General features: G+C 46.3%; 1 pseudogene; it reads right to left on the reverse strand.

The window, feature by feature from the left end:
• Positions 1 to 4,448: 4,448 nt before the first annotated feature.
• LOC130274712 (U2 spliceosomal RNA) lies at positions 4,449 to 4,595 on the reverse strand (annotated as a pseudogene).
• Between the last annotated feature and the right edge of the window lie 11,688 nt (positions 4,596 to 16,283).

Below are 16,283 nucleotides of genomic sequence, written 5' to 3' on the forward strand. Positions count from 1 at the left end.
ATGGTCCCATATGGTCAATGGGGGGGGGGGGGGGGCAAAGTCATCAGGTGTTACATAAAAAAAACTTGTCTAAAGATAGTAATCTCCAATTATAGACTAAACTGTATCTGCATCTTTAAGATATAGATCCAGGTGAAAACCATGATGGGGCAGAGAACCATTGGCTCCCTGCCCAGTCACTTTAGGCACTTTAGACCTGTAGCCTACAATGGATGGGGGCCACTACGGACGGCAGTGTCCCGGCTTTAGGCTTTATTGTGCCTCTGCTATCTGTACTGGTCTATGGACAGCAGGAAGAGGATTTTTCTTCAGGCCAAGGGGGGAAGCTGCAATGTCCATTGCTAAATGGGGGCACAAAGGACAAAAATTACTACTGTTTGGGGGCACAAAGGAAGGGATTTTTAACATATAGGGCCACAAAGGGGATATCAATAATGTGAGGGGGCACAAGGGTATATCACAGGTGCATTAAAAGAGGCATTACTATGTAGATGTTGGGAAATAGGTGGAAAGAGTGTTGGAAAATTCTGCTGAGTTGTTGGCTGAAGAAATTTCACGGTGGTCTGGACAAAGTGAAGGAGAAAGGGGAAAGAGAAGTATTCTGATAAGAGAAGATGCCCCCTGTATTCACTGGATGGAACTGCACTGTAATCACTTATGCAGCCTACCATATGATCAATGTATGGGGTGGTTTGTGTTTTCAGTGGCAATTTGATGGCGTGCAGCGGTAAAATATTATCATGATATGACGGTGTGATTTGGTGACAGTATAGTGGTATAAGCAATATAGAAAATAAGCTTGCACTCACTGTTCCTGTAGTATAATCTTCAGATGGTCATTCCATTCGGCCAGGGAGATCTAGATGATGCGGGGCGCACGGGGGCAAACGGACGTTTTCGCACACAGACATGTGCTTCTTCCGGCCAAGGCCGGAAGAAGCACACGGCTGTGTGCGAAAACGGTTGTTTGCCTCTGAGTGCCCCGCATCGTCTAGTTCTCCCTGGCCAAATGGAATGACCGCCTGATTATACTACAGGAACGGTGAGTGCAAGTTTATTTTCTATATTGCTTGATTAAGCGTCCTTCTACTTCTGAGCTTTATACCCCGTAAATAGTGAGTTATTTCAAGATACCGGCCGCTGTCCTGCTCTCAACTGGTTTCTATCTTTCGTTAAAATGTAGGATGGTATAATGTCTGCAGCCTTCCCTTGAAACATCTTGCATACTGTTTATTGACTGTACTCCCTAATACTGCATATATATATATATATAATGTATATATATATGAACATATAAACTATATTTAGTGCTCCTTGTGATTGTCAGCATCTACATCAGAGACGCCAGCTTCGTTCCCCATCTGCTGCCCCCTCCCCCTCTGTGCCTCCATCCTCATCCTCTCACTATTCAGGCAGCCGGGCCGGTAAGATCGGCATCTTGTGTCATTCAGTGGCAGAAACCTCCAAGAACTAAGCAGCTGTAACGCAAACGGCTCCTCCATCATTTCGTATGATGAACGTGCCCACTTAATGCCACTCGATTGAACCTTAACTTTCGCCATCACTCTCGCCTACCTCCCACGGGGCTCACATCACTTCGTATTTTTTTTCTTGTTGCCAGCCAGAATATATTTGACAGGAGAATCGATATAATGTGCTCGGCTGATGTGCTCCATTTATTATTATTCATACTGTATTGAACCATAAAATACCAGGAGCCATTCCAAAATAGCGCAGCCTTCATAAGCGGGAGGCGACCAATTACAGTCTCAGCGGAGAGGCGTTCCAGCCTGTGTGGAGGAAAGTATAAACTTCCAAATGAGGTTAAATGGGAAGGATATAGCTGCATCACTATGGACTGCAGCATTACAATGGTTAATACTCCAATCCAGGTTATTACTGCAGGGAGGCGGCTGTCAATCATGATGCCAAATATTAGTTCCAAATTGTATTGTGACCCTAAGACAGTATTTCTTTCATATCATACACAACATACCAACGTGTTTCCCCTTTACAGATGGCGGGGTTCATCAGGGGACATAACACAGGATTGCACTACATAAATAGATATAGTTAGATGACGTAATAAAATAGCTGAGGTAGACCAAAGCCTCCATCATAATATAATCCATCACTGAAGATATTCCGTGTTAAAACATATTCTTTATTAGCTCATCTAAAATAGATAAATTAAACCAGTCCATAAAATTAGGCAAATGCTGCGAGCACCATAAACCAAACAAAAGGGCAACACATTTTTTCCCCATAGATAATGCTAAGTATAGACCAGGGAGATAACACAGCAATATGTCAAATATTGGTCCCAAATTGCATTGTGACCCTAACAAAGTATTTTGCTTATTTATAACACCTCATCCCAACATGTTTTTTCCCCATAATGATGGCAGAGTTCATCAGGGGACATAAGACAGGGCGGTTAGTTGACATGATAATATAAACTGATACACCAAATAACCATGCTAAGAAAGTAAACACCAGGGTCCAATATTGGACACTCACTTAGAACTTCTAGGATGGAAGGTGAAAACGGAATGATAAATGCTGCCTGTGAGATGGCGATACTACAATATCTGCCATTACTCTGGGGTAGTCTGAGTAATCCACTGATGGAAGATGTTGGGCATGGCGGGGAGCCTTAAAGGGGTACTCCGCTGCTCAGCGTTTGGAACAAACTGTTCCGAACGCTGGAGCCGGGAGCTTGTGACATCATAGCCCCGCCCCCTCCCATAGAGTTACATTGAGGGGGCGGGGCATGATGTCACAAGGGGGTGGGGCTATGATGTCACAAGCTCCCGGAGCCGGCTTAACCGTTCGGAACAGTTTCAAACACTGAGCAGCGGAGCACCCCTTCCTGCTGCACTCCTGCACTTCCCATTGTTTTAGGTTGGTACTGTATGTTTTTTAAAGAGAATTTATCAACAGAAAATGACTTATTCTTAAAATCAAGTTTTTATATCAAACACATTTTTTAAGAATTTTTGGTGATTATTTTCTAATTTTCAATTTTACTATATTGTCCACTAGGCCTAAATCTAAGTTGAGCTCACAGCTCAGCCTCCCCCTCCCTGTGGAATGACCTCTGCACAGGTCACAGAGCATACCCAGTAACTTTTCCCATTCATGACAATAGGATGGCTCTTATATACTGTTGTATATGCCCACAGGGCTTGCTGTAAAGAATATCTCTAAATGTTGTTAAAAAAAACTCAGCCAAGATGGCTGCCCCTATAATAATGTCTCAGTCTTTCCTGCAGCTCTAGCATTCCGTTCATGAACCACTGCTGCCTCCATTATTTACATGGCACATGGTAACATGACATTAAGTGGAGCCACGATGGAGAAGTTTAGCATTTCACGCTCCATAGACGCGGCCGCTATCAACATTGCCGATTCCCCTGACATCTGTTTTTCGCTCTGCCAGAAGCCTTCCTGATGGAGGGTCACCGGATTTCCTCATCTGATCTGGGACATTAATTATAAATGTTAGGACTTTATTTGAGGCGACGGTAAATGAGGTGCAGCTATCGGTAATTGAAACGACTGACACAGAAATGATGAAGTATCTATGGAGAGGAGTCCATTTCTCTACAGAACATTACGTTTCCTCGCCAAAACGGGCTCTCTGCGATGATAGACCTTTACACATAGTCACGGACCTTGACCGAGGATCAGAAGCTTCATCAGTAATCAATCTGCTCATGGAGGGGAATAAAGAAACATTTTATTACCACTTTTCTCATCTCGGAGGGTATGGTTGACTTATCACCACTGATGGTTATGACCCTTGGATCAAGCTGACCTCCATCTTTTAATATAGTCTTGAGGTTGGTCATAAAAGCTTTTGTGATCAGCCGTAGGAGCAACAATCCTGAAGAACATTTATTCCAGTGTCAGAGACCAATACATTCTTCTGTTAATGTCTATCTATTATAGCTAAAAACTGGGTGACAACCATCATGGCTATACTTTAGGTAGCCCAAGAGTTCTGCCACCTGTAAAGGTGAGTTCACAAGATAAATTTGGCTACCAAAAATAAGTTTGACTAGGGATATTTCAGATGACTAGGACAGCTGCAGAAACCTCTGCTACAAATCTGCTGTGTGTGAATTTAGTGAGGTGGTGGCAGCTGCTGTGTTCATTCCCTGTCTGATCCTCTGCCTGTGGCATAGCTCAGCACAAGGCAACATGGCTGGAACCACACCTGGTTATTCCCTAAATGTCTCAGTAAAGATGTATATAACAGGGAGCTGGTGATGTATCTGTGCAGGTTGATGCCATCACCTAAATGCGAGGGGAAAAAAGGAAGCAGACTCCATGTGTTCCACCACCGGCAATGGTGGCTTCTTCAGGAGTCTCCCTGAGGCACAAATGTACCCCAGCTCTAGACTCCCCCGGCCCAATGACCAGACCCATAGGGAACAGGTCTCATTGGGTCAGCCGTTGAACTTGTGTTGTGGAACCAGCTCCGTAACGTCCTGGTACACCTGCCCCCTCCATCCTATATCAGTGAGAGACTAGCCCATTGATAAGAACAGATACTACACTTGATCTTAGCCAAAAGACCGAGATGCATAAGAGGACTACACAACCTCCTGCCAGGAGAGAGGCAGGTGCCGGGGAGCTGCTAAGACAACACCACACTGATAATAAGAGAACTACACAACCTTCTGCCAGGAGAGAGGCAGGAGCCGGGTTGCTGCTGAGACAACACCACACTGACAATGAGAGGACTACACAACCTCCTGCCAAGAAAAAGGCAGGAGCCGGGGAGCTGCTGAGACAACACAACGCTGACAATGTGTATTGTACAACTTGCTATCAGGGGTAAATCACGTAAAAACATGCTGAAGCTAGTACAAATTGTAATAACACTATACTAGCAGGTTATATATTTTGGGGTCCTATTTAGATACAATTTTCTAAACTGGAATAACCCTTTAAATAGATCCTGTCATTTGAACAAACTTTGCATAGATCAATATTACAAGCAAATATAAGAAACTCTGTAATTTATCTTATTAGACAAAATGCTTCTTTCTACTGTTTTTAAACTCTTCCCTTTGCTTTGTCCTGTGTCTGCAGCAGAAGCAATACAAGTCTATGGAGGGGGGAGGAAGGAGCTCCAGACAAGGAACACAGGTCTATGGAGGGGGGAGGAGAGAGCTCCAGACAAGGAACACAGGTCTATGGAGGGGGAGAAGGGAGCTCCAGACAAGGAACACAGGTCTATGGAGGGGGGGGAGGGAGCTCCAGACAAGGAACACAGGTCTATGGAGGGGGGAGGAGGGAGCTCCAGACAAGGAACACAGGTCTATGGAGGGGGAGAAGGGAGCTCCAGACAAGGAACACAGGTCTATGGAGGGGGGGGAGGGAGCTCCAGACAAGGAACACAGGTCTATGGAGGGGGGAGGAGGGAGCTCCAGACAAGGAACACAGGTCTATGGAGGGGGGAGGAGGGAGCTCCAGACAAGGAACACAGGTCTATGGAGGGGGAGGAGGGAGCTCCAGACAAGGAACACAGGTATATGGAGGGGGGAGAAGGGAGCTCCAGACAAGGAACACAGGTCTATGGAGGGGGGAGGAGGGAGCTCCAGACAAGGAACACAGGTCTATGGAGGGGGAGAAGGGAGCTCCAGACAAGGAACACAGGTCTATGGAGGGGGAGGAGGGAGCTCCAGACAAGGAACACAGGTATATGGAGGGGGGAGAAGGGAGCTCCAGACAAGGAACACAGGTCTATGGAGGGGGGAGGAGGGAGCTCCAGACAAGGAACACAGGTCTATGGAGGGGGGAGGAGGGAGCTCCAGACAAGGAACACAGGTCTATGGAGGGGGGAGAAGGGAGCTCCAGACAAGGAACACAGGTCTATGGAGGGGGGAGGAGGGAGCTCCAGACAAGGAACACAGGTCTATGGAGGGGGAGGAGGGAGCTCCAGACAAGGAACACAGGTCTATGGAGGGGGGGAGGGAGCTCCAGACAAGGAACACAGGTCTATGGAGGGGGGAGGAGGGAGCTCCAGACAAGGAACACAGGTCTATGGAGGGGGGAGGAGGGAGCTCCAGACAAGGAACACAGGTCTATGGAGGGGGAGGAGGGAGCTCCAGACAAGGAACACAGGTCTATGGAGGGGGGTGGGAGCTCCAGACAAGGAACACAGGTCTATGGAGGGGGGGGAGGGAGCTCCAGACAAGGAACACATGTCTATGGAGGGGGGAGGAGGGAGCTCCAGACATGGAACACAGGTCTATGGAGGGGGGAGGGGGGAGCTCTGCCCATCTGCTCTGGGAGAACTGTAAATTAAAGATAAAGGATGCAGAGCATATATCTGTTGAAAAATGTCATATGCAAGTAATATAATGGGCAAAAATGGTGCTGCTCCTCATGTATATCCACGGGTGAGGGCAGCTTATCCTATAAAGTCACCCGAAATAACAGGTACGCTTTTGTGATGTCCCAGTACGGGATATGCATCTCACAGTCTTGAGTCCTTGCGCGTCCCCAGGGCTCACCTGTACTGTACCCCTATAATCTGTATAGTTGTATATTATGTGTAAAGGACCTTTGATATGGTCACATGGTTATTAGTCACATGATAATAGTTGTCACATGTTAAAGTCACATGTTTGGTTACCAAGAGAGCACCAGGTGACCAGATGACCTGCAGCTAACATGTGGGCTCCTTACTCAGCCCCCCTTTATAAGAGGGGAAGGTACTACAATCTCTCTCTTCCACCACTTTTAGCTGTCCAGTCCAGTCCAGACGTCTCAGGGTCAGTGTCCAGCACATCTGGAGGCCTCAAGCCTAAATATAGCCACAAGTCAGTAAGTCAGGTCATCTCTGTCTGCTTACACTATCTTCAGTCAAGTCTATTATAGTCAGCGTGGCTGTGCTAAAGTCTGTCAAGTCACTGCAAGTCCCAGCAAGCTGCGAGGTCACCTCTCTGGGATCCTGGCCGAGCTGTAAAGACTCAGTAAAGCTGCCGTTAACCCTGACCTTGGACTCTTATTTGCCCTGCTTAACTAGGACTAACGGTGCTACCATTCGGGTGGCTCTGGGTTAAAACCACGCCCTGACATCACAAACACTTAGGGGTTAACACATCTACCCCATACTCCTCACATCGCACCCCGTGCCTGAAGAAGCTGCACAATCGCAGTGAAACGCGTTGCATCTTAGGAATAAAGTTTTTATCTCACCCTTGTCCTGCACTGTGAGTAGTTCCTGCGCCCAACTGAGCCGGCGATTACCTTTGAAGCTATCCTGATCCATATATCTACAACGGAGACCCCTTCACCCTGAGGGATTTCACAGAAAAGATTCAGAGTTTGTTTGTCTTATACTCTCTCCCTCCTAATCAACAGGTTCCGCTGCTCACAGGACAACTACAAGGACCAGCACTTGAGCAAGTCCGCACCTGGCCCGCCTCCGAGATGGCAACGGTAGAGCAGATCTTCGAGGGGTTGTACCAGGTATTTGAGTCACATTCTCCGTCAGAGGTACGCCTACGATTGTATGAGAGATATCAGAAACCAGGTGAGACTCTGAGAGCTTATGCCGTCGCTTTACAGAATGCCCTAGAGACTGTTCAAAAGCTAGATGGTATCACTTCCGATCAGGGTAACAAAGTACTGATGGACAGATTTATTGATGGGGCTCATAATAAGTGGGACAAAGCTCAGTTGAGGATGTTAGCCATACAAAACCCTAATCTGTCATTCCCCGTTTTTAAGAGACTGGCTATTCAGGTCATAGAGCCCGGGACTGATTCTGAAGAAAGTTGTGCCCCTATGCCAGAGCCCCTGGGTGCGGCAGCCGGACCCATGCCACCACCACCGGCTCCCGCCCCAGTGTCCAATGCCCCTATCAGTCCCCACAGCCTCAGAATTTCAGAGAGTTAAACAGAACATTGAACAGTTGATTCAGGCTGTAAAGGAACTTGCCAGTCGGGCGCTCCGGCCGACTGTGAGCTGCCCCTAACCTGTATCTGGGTGCCATCGAGCAGTGTTGGGCTTCCAGATTGGGCAATTATGATTTCACCATCAAGTACAGAAGCAGCAAGTCGAATGTCAACACTGATGTAATATACCAAATGGCGCCCGGAGAAGAACCACCTGTTGAAGACGAGTGGGAAGACGTGGAGATGCCCCCATTCTACCGAGGTTTGTGAGTCAGAATACTGCGACCACCCTTGGAGGTCCGAAAAGATCCAGGAAGACTTATACACCTTATACAAAGTCACAAAGTCATGTCATGGGGGATCTGTTGGACTACCTTCTGTTGAAAAAGGTACGGACCCTCTACGCTGGCCCTGAAGAGACGTGGCGATGGTTTTCAATGCATACCATGATCAGTTGGGACACTTTGGAGTCCACATGACCGAAGCTACCGTCAGGCGAAGATTTTACTGGATTGAGATTCGAAGCAACATTGAGAAATGGTGCAGTGAGTGTGCCATCTGCAACGTCACCAAGAACGGGCGCAAGGACGCCAGAGAACCTCTCCATTCCATCCATGTTAAGTTGTCTCCTACCTGGTCCGGGTACACTTACTGCCCTCACCATGGTGGATTACTACTCCAAGTAGGTTGCTGTCATACCAGTTAATTACAGGTACGCTTTTGTGATGTCCCAGTACAGGATATCCATCTCACAGTCCTATCAGCTTGAGTCCCTTCACGTCCCCAGGGCTCACCTTCACTGTACCCCTATAATCTGTATAGTTGTATATTATGTGTGAAGGACCTTTGATATGGTCACATGGTTATTAGTCACATGATAATAGTTGTCACATGTTGAAGTCACATGTTTGGTTACCCAGAGAGCACCAGGTGACCAGATGACCTGCAGCTAACCTATGGGCTCCTTGCTCAGCCCCCCTTTATAAGGAAGGGAGGATCTGCAATCTGCCTCTGTTGTCTCTTCCACCACACTTTCTGCTGAGGTCAAGTCCAGTCCAGACGTCTCAGAGCCAGTGTCCAGCACATCTGGAGGCCTCAAGCCTAAATTACAGCCACAAGTCAGTAAGTCAAGTCATCTCTGTCTGCTGTCACTATCTTCACTCAAGTCCATTGTAGTCAGCATGGTTGTCCTAAAGTCTGTCAAAATCACTGCAAGTCCCAGCAAGCTGCGAGGTCCCCTGTGTTACTGGTCACCTCTCTGGGATCCTGGCCGAGCTGTAAAGACTGTTACCATCTGTCTACCTCAGTAAAGCTACCATTAACTCTGACCTGGCCTTGGACTCTTATTTGCCCTGCCTAACTAGGACTAGCGGTGCTACCGTTCGGGTGGTTCTCGGTTAAAACCATGCCCTGGCGTCACAAGCATTTAGGGGTTAACACCATCTGCATCTGGGCTACAATATCTGCCCCATACTCCTCACATCGCACCCCCGTGGTGCACCACACTTTAAAGGTGTACTTTGTTGTAAATAAAAACCTGATATAATGCTGGGGCTATAGGAAAAGAAAGCTATAATTATCCACCTTCAGCTCCCACTTTAGCTCCCGTTCGACTCCTTGAGGTCCCCCAATGCTCATCTCTTCTGCCTGTTTCCAAGATCAAAGGTCCAATCAGCCAATCACTGGCTGAGATCGAAAACCGTTGTAGTCAGTGATTGGCTGAGTGGTTTGGTCCAGCTCCAACCTCTATTCTCAGAAACAGGCAGAAATGATGAGCATCAGGGGAACTGGAAGGAGCCGAATGAAGAAGCTTCAGGGGATTAGGAGGAGGTAAGTATCATTTTTATTTATTTTTTGTTAAATTCTACAGTCCCAGCATTATGTCAAGTTTTTATTTACACCTAAACACCCCTTCAATCTATTTTTATCATGAGAACCAGAGTACACTTCTTTTAGGAATTATCCAAATCCTTTGGTGGAAAAAACATGGGCATGTCCAGCTGCTATAAGTGACTTGGACAGGGAGATCCCCAAGACAGACTAGTAAGATTTCCTACTGGATTCTCCTTTTCTCCTTCTTGTGGATCTTACTTTGGGCACTTTAACTGCAAACTACTGTACATTGCTGGTCTCTCTAAGGTAATGTAGATGCAGGAAAAGATGTATCAACGCTAGCAGCAAGGTCTAAACATGAATTGTTCCAGAAGTGGATTTAATAACTTAAAATATTTATTGAAATGCAGAAGACAACGCCTTTCAAGAGTAATGCTACTCTCTACTCTCAACGCGTTTCGAGAGTAATGATACTCTCTTCCTCAGGTTCATCTGGACCTGAGGAAGAGAGCATCATTACTCTCGAAACACGTTGTCTGCTGTATTTTGATAAATATTTTAAGTTAATAAATCCACTTCCAGACATCAACAGTACATTGTTTCTTCACTGTCCCCATCTTGCGGTTGGACGTCGGCTGCTGCTGCTTTCCTTCAGGTGAGCACACTACTGTATGTGCTCATCCACCTGATACTATAAAGTGGGCGCACACTTAGTGGGCCCACTGTTTTCTATTTTCTCCGCTTTGCTCATATGATCTCTCTAAAGTGACTCTTTGCTTTCTCTTTATATTGTTTGTATCTATGTCTTATTAGCCTGGGTGCACAGAGTGGGGTGAGGTAATCCACACAATGCGGCTGTCTTGGAGAGGAACTAACGTGTCCATCATGGACTTTCTTGGGTGGATGCCCAGGTCATGACCACTGGAGTAATCCCTGTGGGCGAGACCATAGCAGAAATCTTCCTTGTTTTCAGTCATCAAGGCAGGTAGTCTACACATTGGTCAAGACAATAGGAACAAATCATTTGACCACCAGCTAATAGTAAAAGGTGGCCATCTTTAAAGGGGTACTCCGGTTGAAAACTTTTTTTTTTTTTTAATCAACTGGTGCCAGAAAGTTAAACAGATTTGTAAATTACTTCTATTAAAAAATCTTCAGTACTTATTAGCTGCTGAATACCACAGAGGAAATTATTTTCTTTTTGGAACACAGAGCTCTCTGCTGACATCATGACCACAGTGCTCTCTGCTGACACCTTTGTCCATTTTAAGAACTGTTCAGAGTAGGAGAAAATCCCCATAGAAAACATATGCTGCTCTGGACAGTTCCTAAAATGGTCAGAGGTGTCAGCAGAGAGCATTGTTGTTCAAGATATCAGCAGAGAGCTCTGTGTTCCAAAAAGAAAAGAATTTCCTCTGTAGTATTCAGCAGCTAATAAGTACTGGAAGGATTAAGATTTTTTAATAGAAATAATTCACAAATCTGTTTAACTTTCTGGCACCAGTTGATAAAAAAAAAAAAAGTTTCCCCCCCGGTGTACCCTTTAACCATTAAAGATCCTTTGTGCGAGAGGGGTGCATTTGTAAAGACTTTGCAAGATTGCAGAGAGTTTGTTTCACTTGTGCTGTGCTTCTTATGTGTCAGGGGGTCTTTGAGCCTTCTGAAGAACAAGACCTAGGTCTGAACTCCACCTTATTTTGGTTGTATAATAATTGTAGAAAGCCACAAGGAGCAGAACAGACATGAAGAAGTGTAGGTGAACAAGTTTCACAGATAGCTCTTGCACCCAATCCCGGTTGTCTCAGAAGGTCCTATGACACTGAAATGGATCGGAACCAGACCCGGTATCAGATGAGTATCTGCCCCCTTCCTAATTAGGTATCAGGATCAGTGCATGCACGTGAGAAGAAAATCACTCTGACACACAGTTCAGCAAATGATACTTCCTGTATTTACAACAGTTACAAGGATTTTTATAGTCTGTAACAATGTGCCGTGTGCAAAATCTATACGTCATGAATAACGGTCCTTGTGATTGGTTTCTTCCATCTGTAGGTGTTCCTCATCCAGCATGTGGGTCTTATCATCTTGGGTGTAGCTCTCGCTGGAGGCGCCATCTTATACACATTATTTCAAACATGATGGGAGGGGGGAGTGAGTTAGTGAGAGGCCATTTTAGCAAGAATGTTCTGAAATAGACATTTTACCTCATCCACCACAAAACCAATATCACGTCAGGTGGTGGACCCTATTGCAAATTGTCCACTAGGGTCCTGGAGCATCAGGTGACACGTCTATGGCCATATCCTACAATATGTATTTGTACTGCTGTTGTTTCTAGCAGAACTGTTAGGTTAGTAGAGGAGGTGCCATTCATCCCGGTATATCATCACCTGTACGGGTGGAGGACGCAGCTTGTTCCACCTGAGATCTGGAGCAACAAACTCAAAGAATGTAAAGTGTGCAGATGTACAGTATTCTCCGGGCTGTAAATCCAGTCAGAGAAGCGCCGGCTGCATCCAGCTTTATGTCCCTATATCTCATCTACTGGAACGGGGATGTTTATTTTCCAGAGATCCGCAGCAGGACACCCGCAGAACATTTTTTTGGCAAACACCATCTATCGATCTTCAAATCTTCGGAGCTGTTGCCGTCCTCCCTGCCAGGGAGACATTACCGCCGTGCAGTACGGCTTTCAGATGGAAAATTACATACAATTAAAGCGAGTTTAGCAGAAGAGATGTTCACCTGAATACAAATCCAGATTTTTCTTGGCAGAAATCTTTTATAGGATAAAACAAAAATAAGACTCGGAAAAAAAGCTTCATCTTTACAAGAGGCAGACGGGAGCGATAACAACAGGATATAAACAAGGACGGTTCTCATCCCATAAAATGGTATAACAAGCCCCGATCCTATATACTGGTATAACAAGCCCCGATCCTATATACTGATATAACAAGCCCCGATCCTATATACTGATATAACAAGCCCCGATCCTATATACTGGTATAACAAGCCCTGATCCTATATACTGATATAACAAGCCCCGATCCTATATACTGATATAACAAGCCCCGATCCTATATACTGATATAACAAGCCCCGATCCTATATACTGATATAACAAGCCCCAATCCTATATACTGATATAACAAGCCCCGATCCTATATACTGATATAACAAGCCTCAATTCAATATTCGGATATAATAGACCTTGTCTCCTATCCCATATACCGATATAACAAGCCAGGAGAGGTCACAGTTACTAGTGGAGACCACAGGGGGCAGTATTGGAGAGGTCACAGTTACTAGAGGAGACCACAGGGGGCAGTATTGGAGAGGTCACAGTTACTAGTGGAGACCACAGGGGGCAGTATTGGAGGGGTCACAGTTACTAGTGGAGACCACAGGGGGCAGTATTGGAGAGGTCACAGTTACTAGAGGAGACCACAGGGGGCAGTATTGGAGGGGTCACAGTTACTAGTGGAGACCACAGGGGGCAGTATTGGAAGGATACAGTTACTAGAGGAGACCACAGTGTTTAGTATTGGAGAGGTCACAGTTACTAGTGGAGACCACAGGGGGCAGTATTGGAGAGGTCACAGTTACTAGAGGAGACCACAGGGGGGGCAGTATTGGAGAGGTCACAGTTACTAGAGGAGACCACAGGGGGCAGTATTGGAGAGGTCACAGTTACAAGAGGAGACAACAGTTACTAGTGGAGACCACAGGGGGCAGTATTGGAGAGGTCACAGTTACTAGTAGAGACCACAGGGGGCAGTATTGGAGAGGTCACAGTTACTAGAGGAGACCACAGGGGGCAGTATTGGAGAGGTCACAGTTACTAGTGGAGACCACAGGGGGCAGTATTGCAGAGGTCACAGTTACTAGAGGAGACCACAGGGTTTAGTATTGGAGAGGTCACAGTTACTAGAGGAGACCACAGGGTTTAGTGTTGGAGGGGTCACAGTTACTAGTGGAGACCACAGGGTTTAGTATTGGAGAGTTCACAGTTACTAGAGGAGACCACAGGGGGCAGTATTGGAGAGGTCACAGTTACTAGAGGAGACCACAGGGTTTATTATTGGAGAGGTCACAGTTACTAGAGGAGACCACAGGGGGCATTATTGGAGAGGTCACAGTTACTAGAGGAGACCACAGGGGGCAGTATTGGAGAGGTCACCGTTACTAGTGGAGACCACAGGGGGGGCAGTATTGGAGAGGTCACAGTTACTAGAGGAGACCACAGGGGGCAGTATTGGAGAGGTCACAGTTACTAGTGGAGACCACAGGGGGCAGTATTGCAGAGGTCACAGTTACTAGAGGAGACCACAGGGGGCAGTATTGGAGAGGTCACAGTTACTAGAGGAGACCACAGGGGGCAGTATTGGAGAGGTCACAGTTACTAGAGGAGACCACAGGGTTTAGTATTGGAGGGGCCATAGTCACTGAAGACCACAAGGATCAATATTTGAGGGGTGACAGTTACTAGTAGAGGGTCAGTGTTATTTACTATGGGAATTAATAGTATCTTCCAGTGCCAATGGTTCCTATATCATGTGGTCATGAGTGGAACTATAGGGGAAGCAGTGGTAGCAGTAATATAAACAGCACATGGTCGGTAAGTGGCCCTGGTATGGATTTTGATATGAATTTCCTCTGCATGTGTTGAACTCAATGATACGGAACATACAGTACAATAAGATAATGCAGCAAAGAACCTCAAGTCTATAATGCATCAACAAGCAGCCAAGACCTATTCCTCTTCCTAAATAATGGTGGAGACCTCGCTCCTCTGATGAGCCTGAAAACATTTCTCATTTCCCGCTGCCTTCCCATTAATGGCGCAGTGGTATGGCGGCCTCCATGGGCGCTCCTCCTCATACACACTAACCTGATTAGACTTTTACAGATGGAGTCATCAGATCAGACCTGATAGAACATCCAACCCTGAAGAATCTTCCTCTGGCCTCCTCCGGGACTGTATGGTTGGCAGACGTCTGCTGGGGTCCTGGGCGCCGTACATGCCCGGTAGTAACTAATCATTTATCAGCTGTGCCTAATGGCGTGTACTCTAGATGGGGCGTACAGATGCCGGGGTCCCCCACTGTGTCACCAGATGGACGGATATGCTGTGCATGATCAGTGCAGCTCCAGCAATGAGAGGAAATACGTTCAAGGTTGTCAGATGTTCAGAATAATCGGCTGTCACTTTCCACTCTTCATGTTGCCAGATATAAGAGGAAAGGAATTCAGTGTGGTAGCGGGGGGTGATGAGGGCAGATGTTGTTACCCTAGGGGCAGATGGCATTAACCTCTTGCATTCGTGATGCCAGGGCGTCGTTTGGCCTCGACCCCACCCAAAGGTATACCACTAGATCGTGGGCTAGGCACGGGGGCAATAAAGGCTCTGATGCCAAGTTACAGACAACGGTAGCTTTACTGAGGGTAGACAGATGGTAAAGTCTATGCAGTTCAGCCAGCCAGTTCAGTTCAGCCAGCCACAGAGACCTTAAGGGCTTACTGGGACTTGTAGTAGGACTGGACAATTGAATGCAGACCACACTGACTTGAGAGATGACAGGGACTGACTTGACTCATAAAGCTGTGACTTTATCTTACTTGACTTGATGGCGGCTGCAGGACTGGACTTTGAGGTCTCCAACACTCTGGACACACACACTAGACAAGACTGCACTGGACCTCAGCCGAAGAGAGAGAAGCTCCACCCAGGGATTATATGGGGGAGACTAGCAGGGAGCCCATAGGTCACTTTTTGGATCACCTGGTCACTGGTACCTCCTGGGTAACAATCACATGATATCAATATACATAGATTCACGGATTGGGCTGCGGGAGGCTATCTACCCAATGGCTGCTGTGGCCCCTCGGTTCTCAACTCTTCTCCCCAGAACTCAATATACGTTGTTACATTATACAACAGTGTTTCCTTTACATTTATCAATGCTGTCGCTCTACGGGCATTATCTAGATATCAGGTGAACCCTCTGGCCAGTAGAGTACCCTGTACACGTGGACAGGAGAGAAAACATAGGACATTTAACTGTATATATTTAGAACTTGTGGACTGGGACGACAAATAATGTTACAGTCCTATCTTAACTATTTGCATATGTGTGGATACTTTTACCATATGTGGACTGACTATGTGTGGTTTATAACTTTACATTATGAGTAAATCTTTGTACCTAGCGGGAATCTGTCATGGCGGTGAGGTAGTGGCTGCGCTTCTCCTGACTGGGTCAGGATACCTCCCATATAGATCACCATGAATAAACGACACTATACCCTTAGACATACCTGTACAAACATATTATACACATTTTATCACAGCACACCATTACCATTATAATACACTAATATAAGTATTTACTTGTGCAAACGGTATATACATATTTTTCATTGTACCTCTCCACAGTCCTTGTACATTTTAGAGTTCTTCGTAAAGAATCACAGCTAGAAGCCGGGCACGTACACTTATGCAATTGGCGACAAATACATTTCTTG

The sequence above is a fragment of the Hyla sarda genome, chromosome 5 (genome assembly GCF_029499605.1).
Source record: "Hyla sarda isolate aHylSar1 chromosome 5, aHylSar1.hap1, whole genome shotgun sequence".
NCBI lineage: Eukaryota > Metazoa > Chordata > Amphibia > Anura > Hylidae > Hyla > Hyla sarda.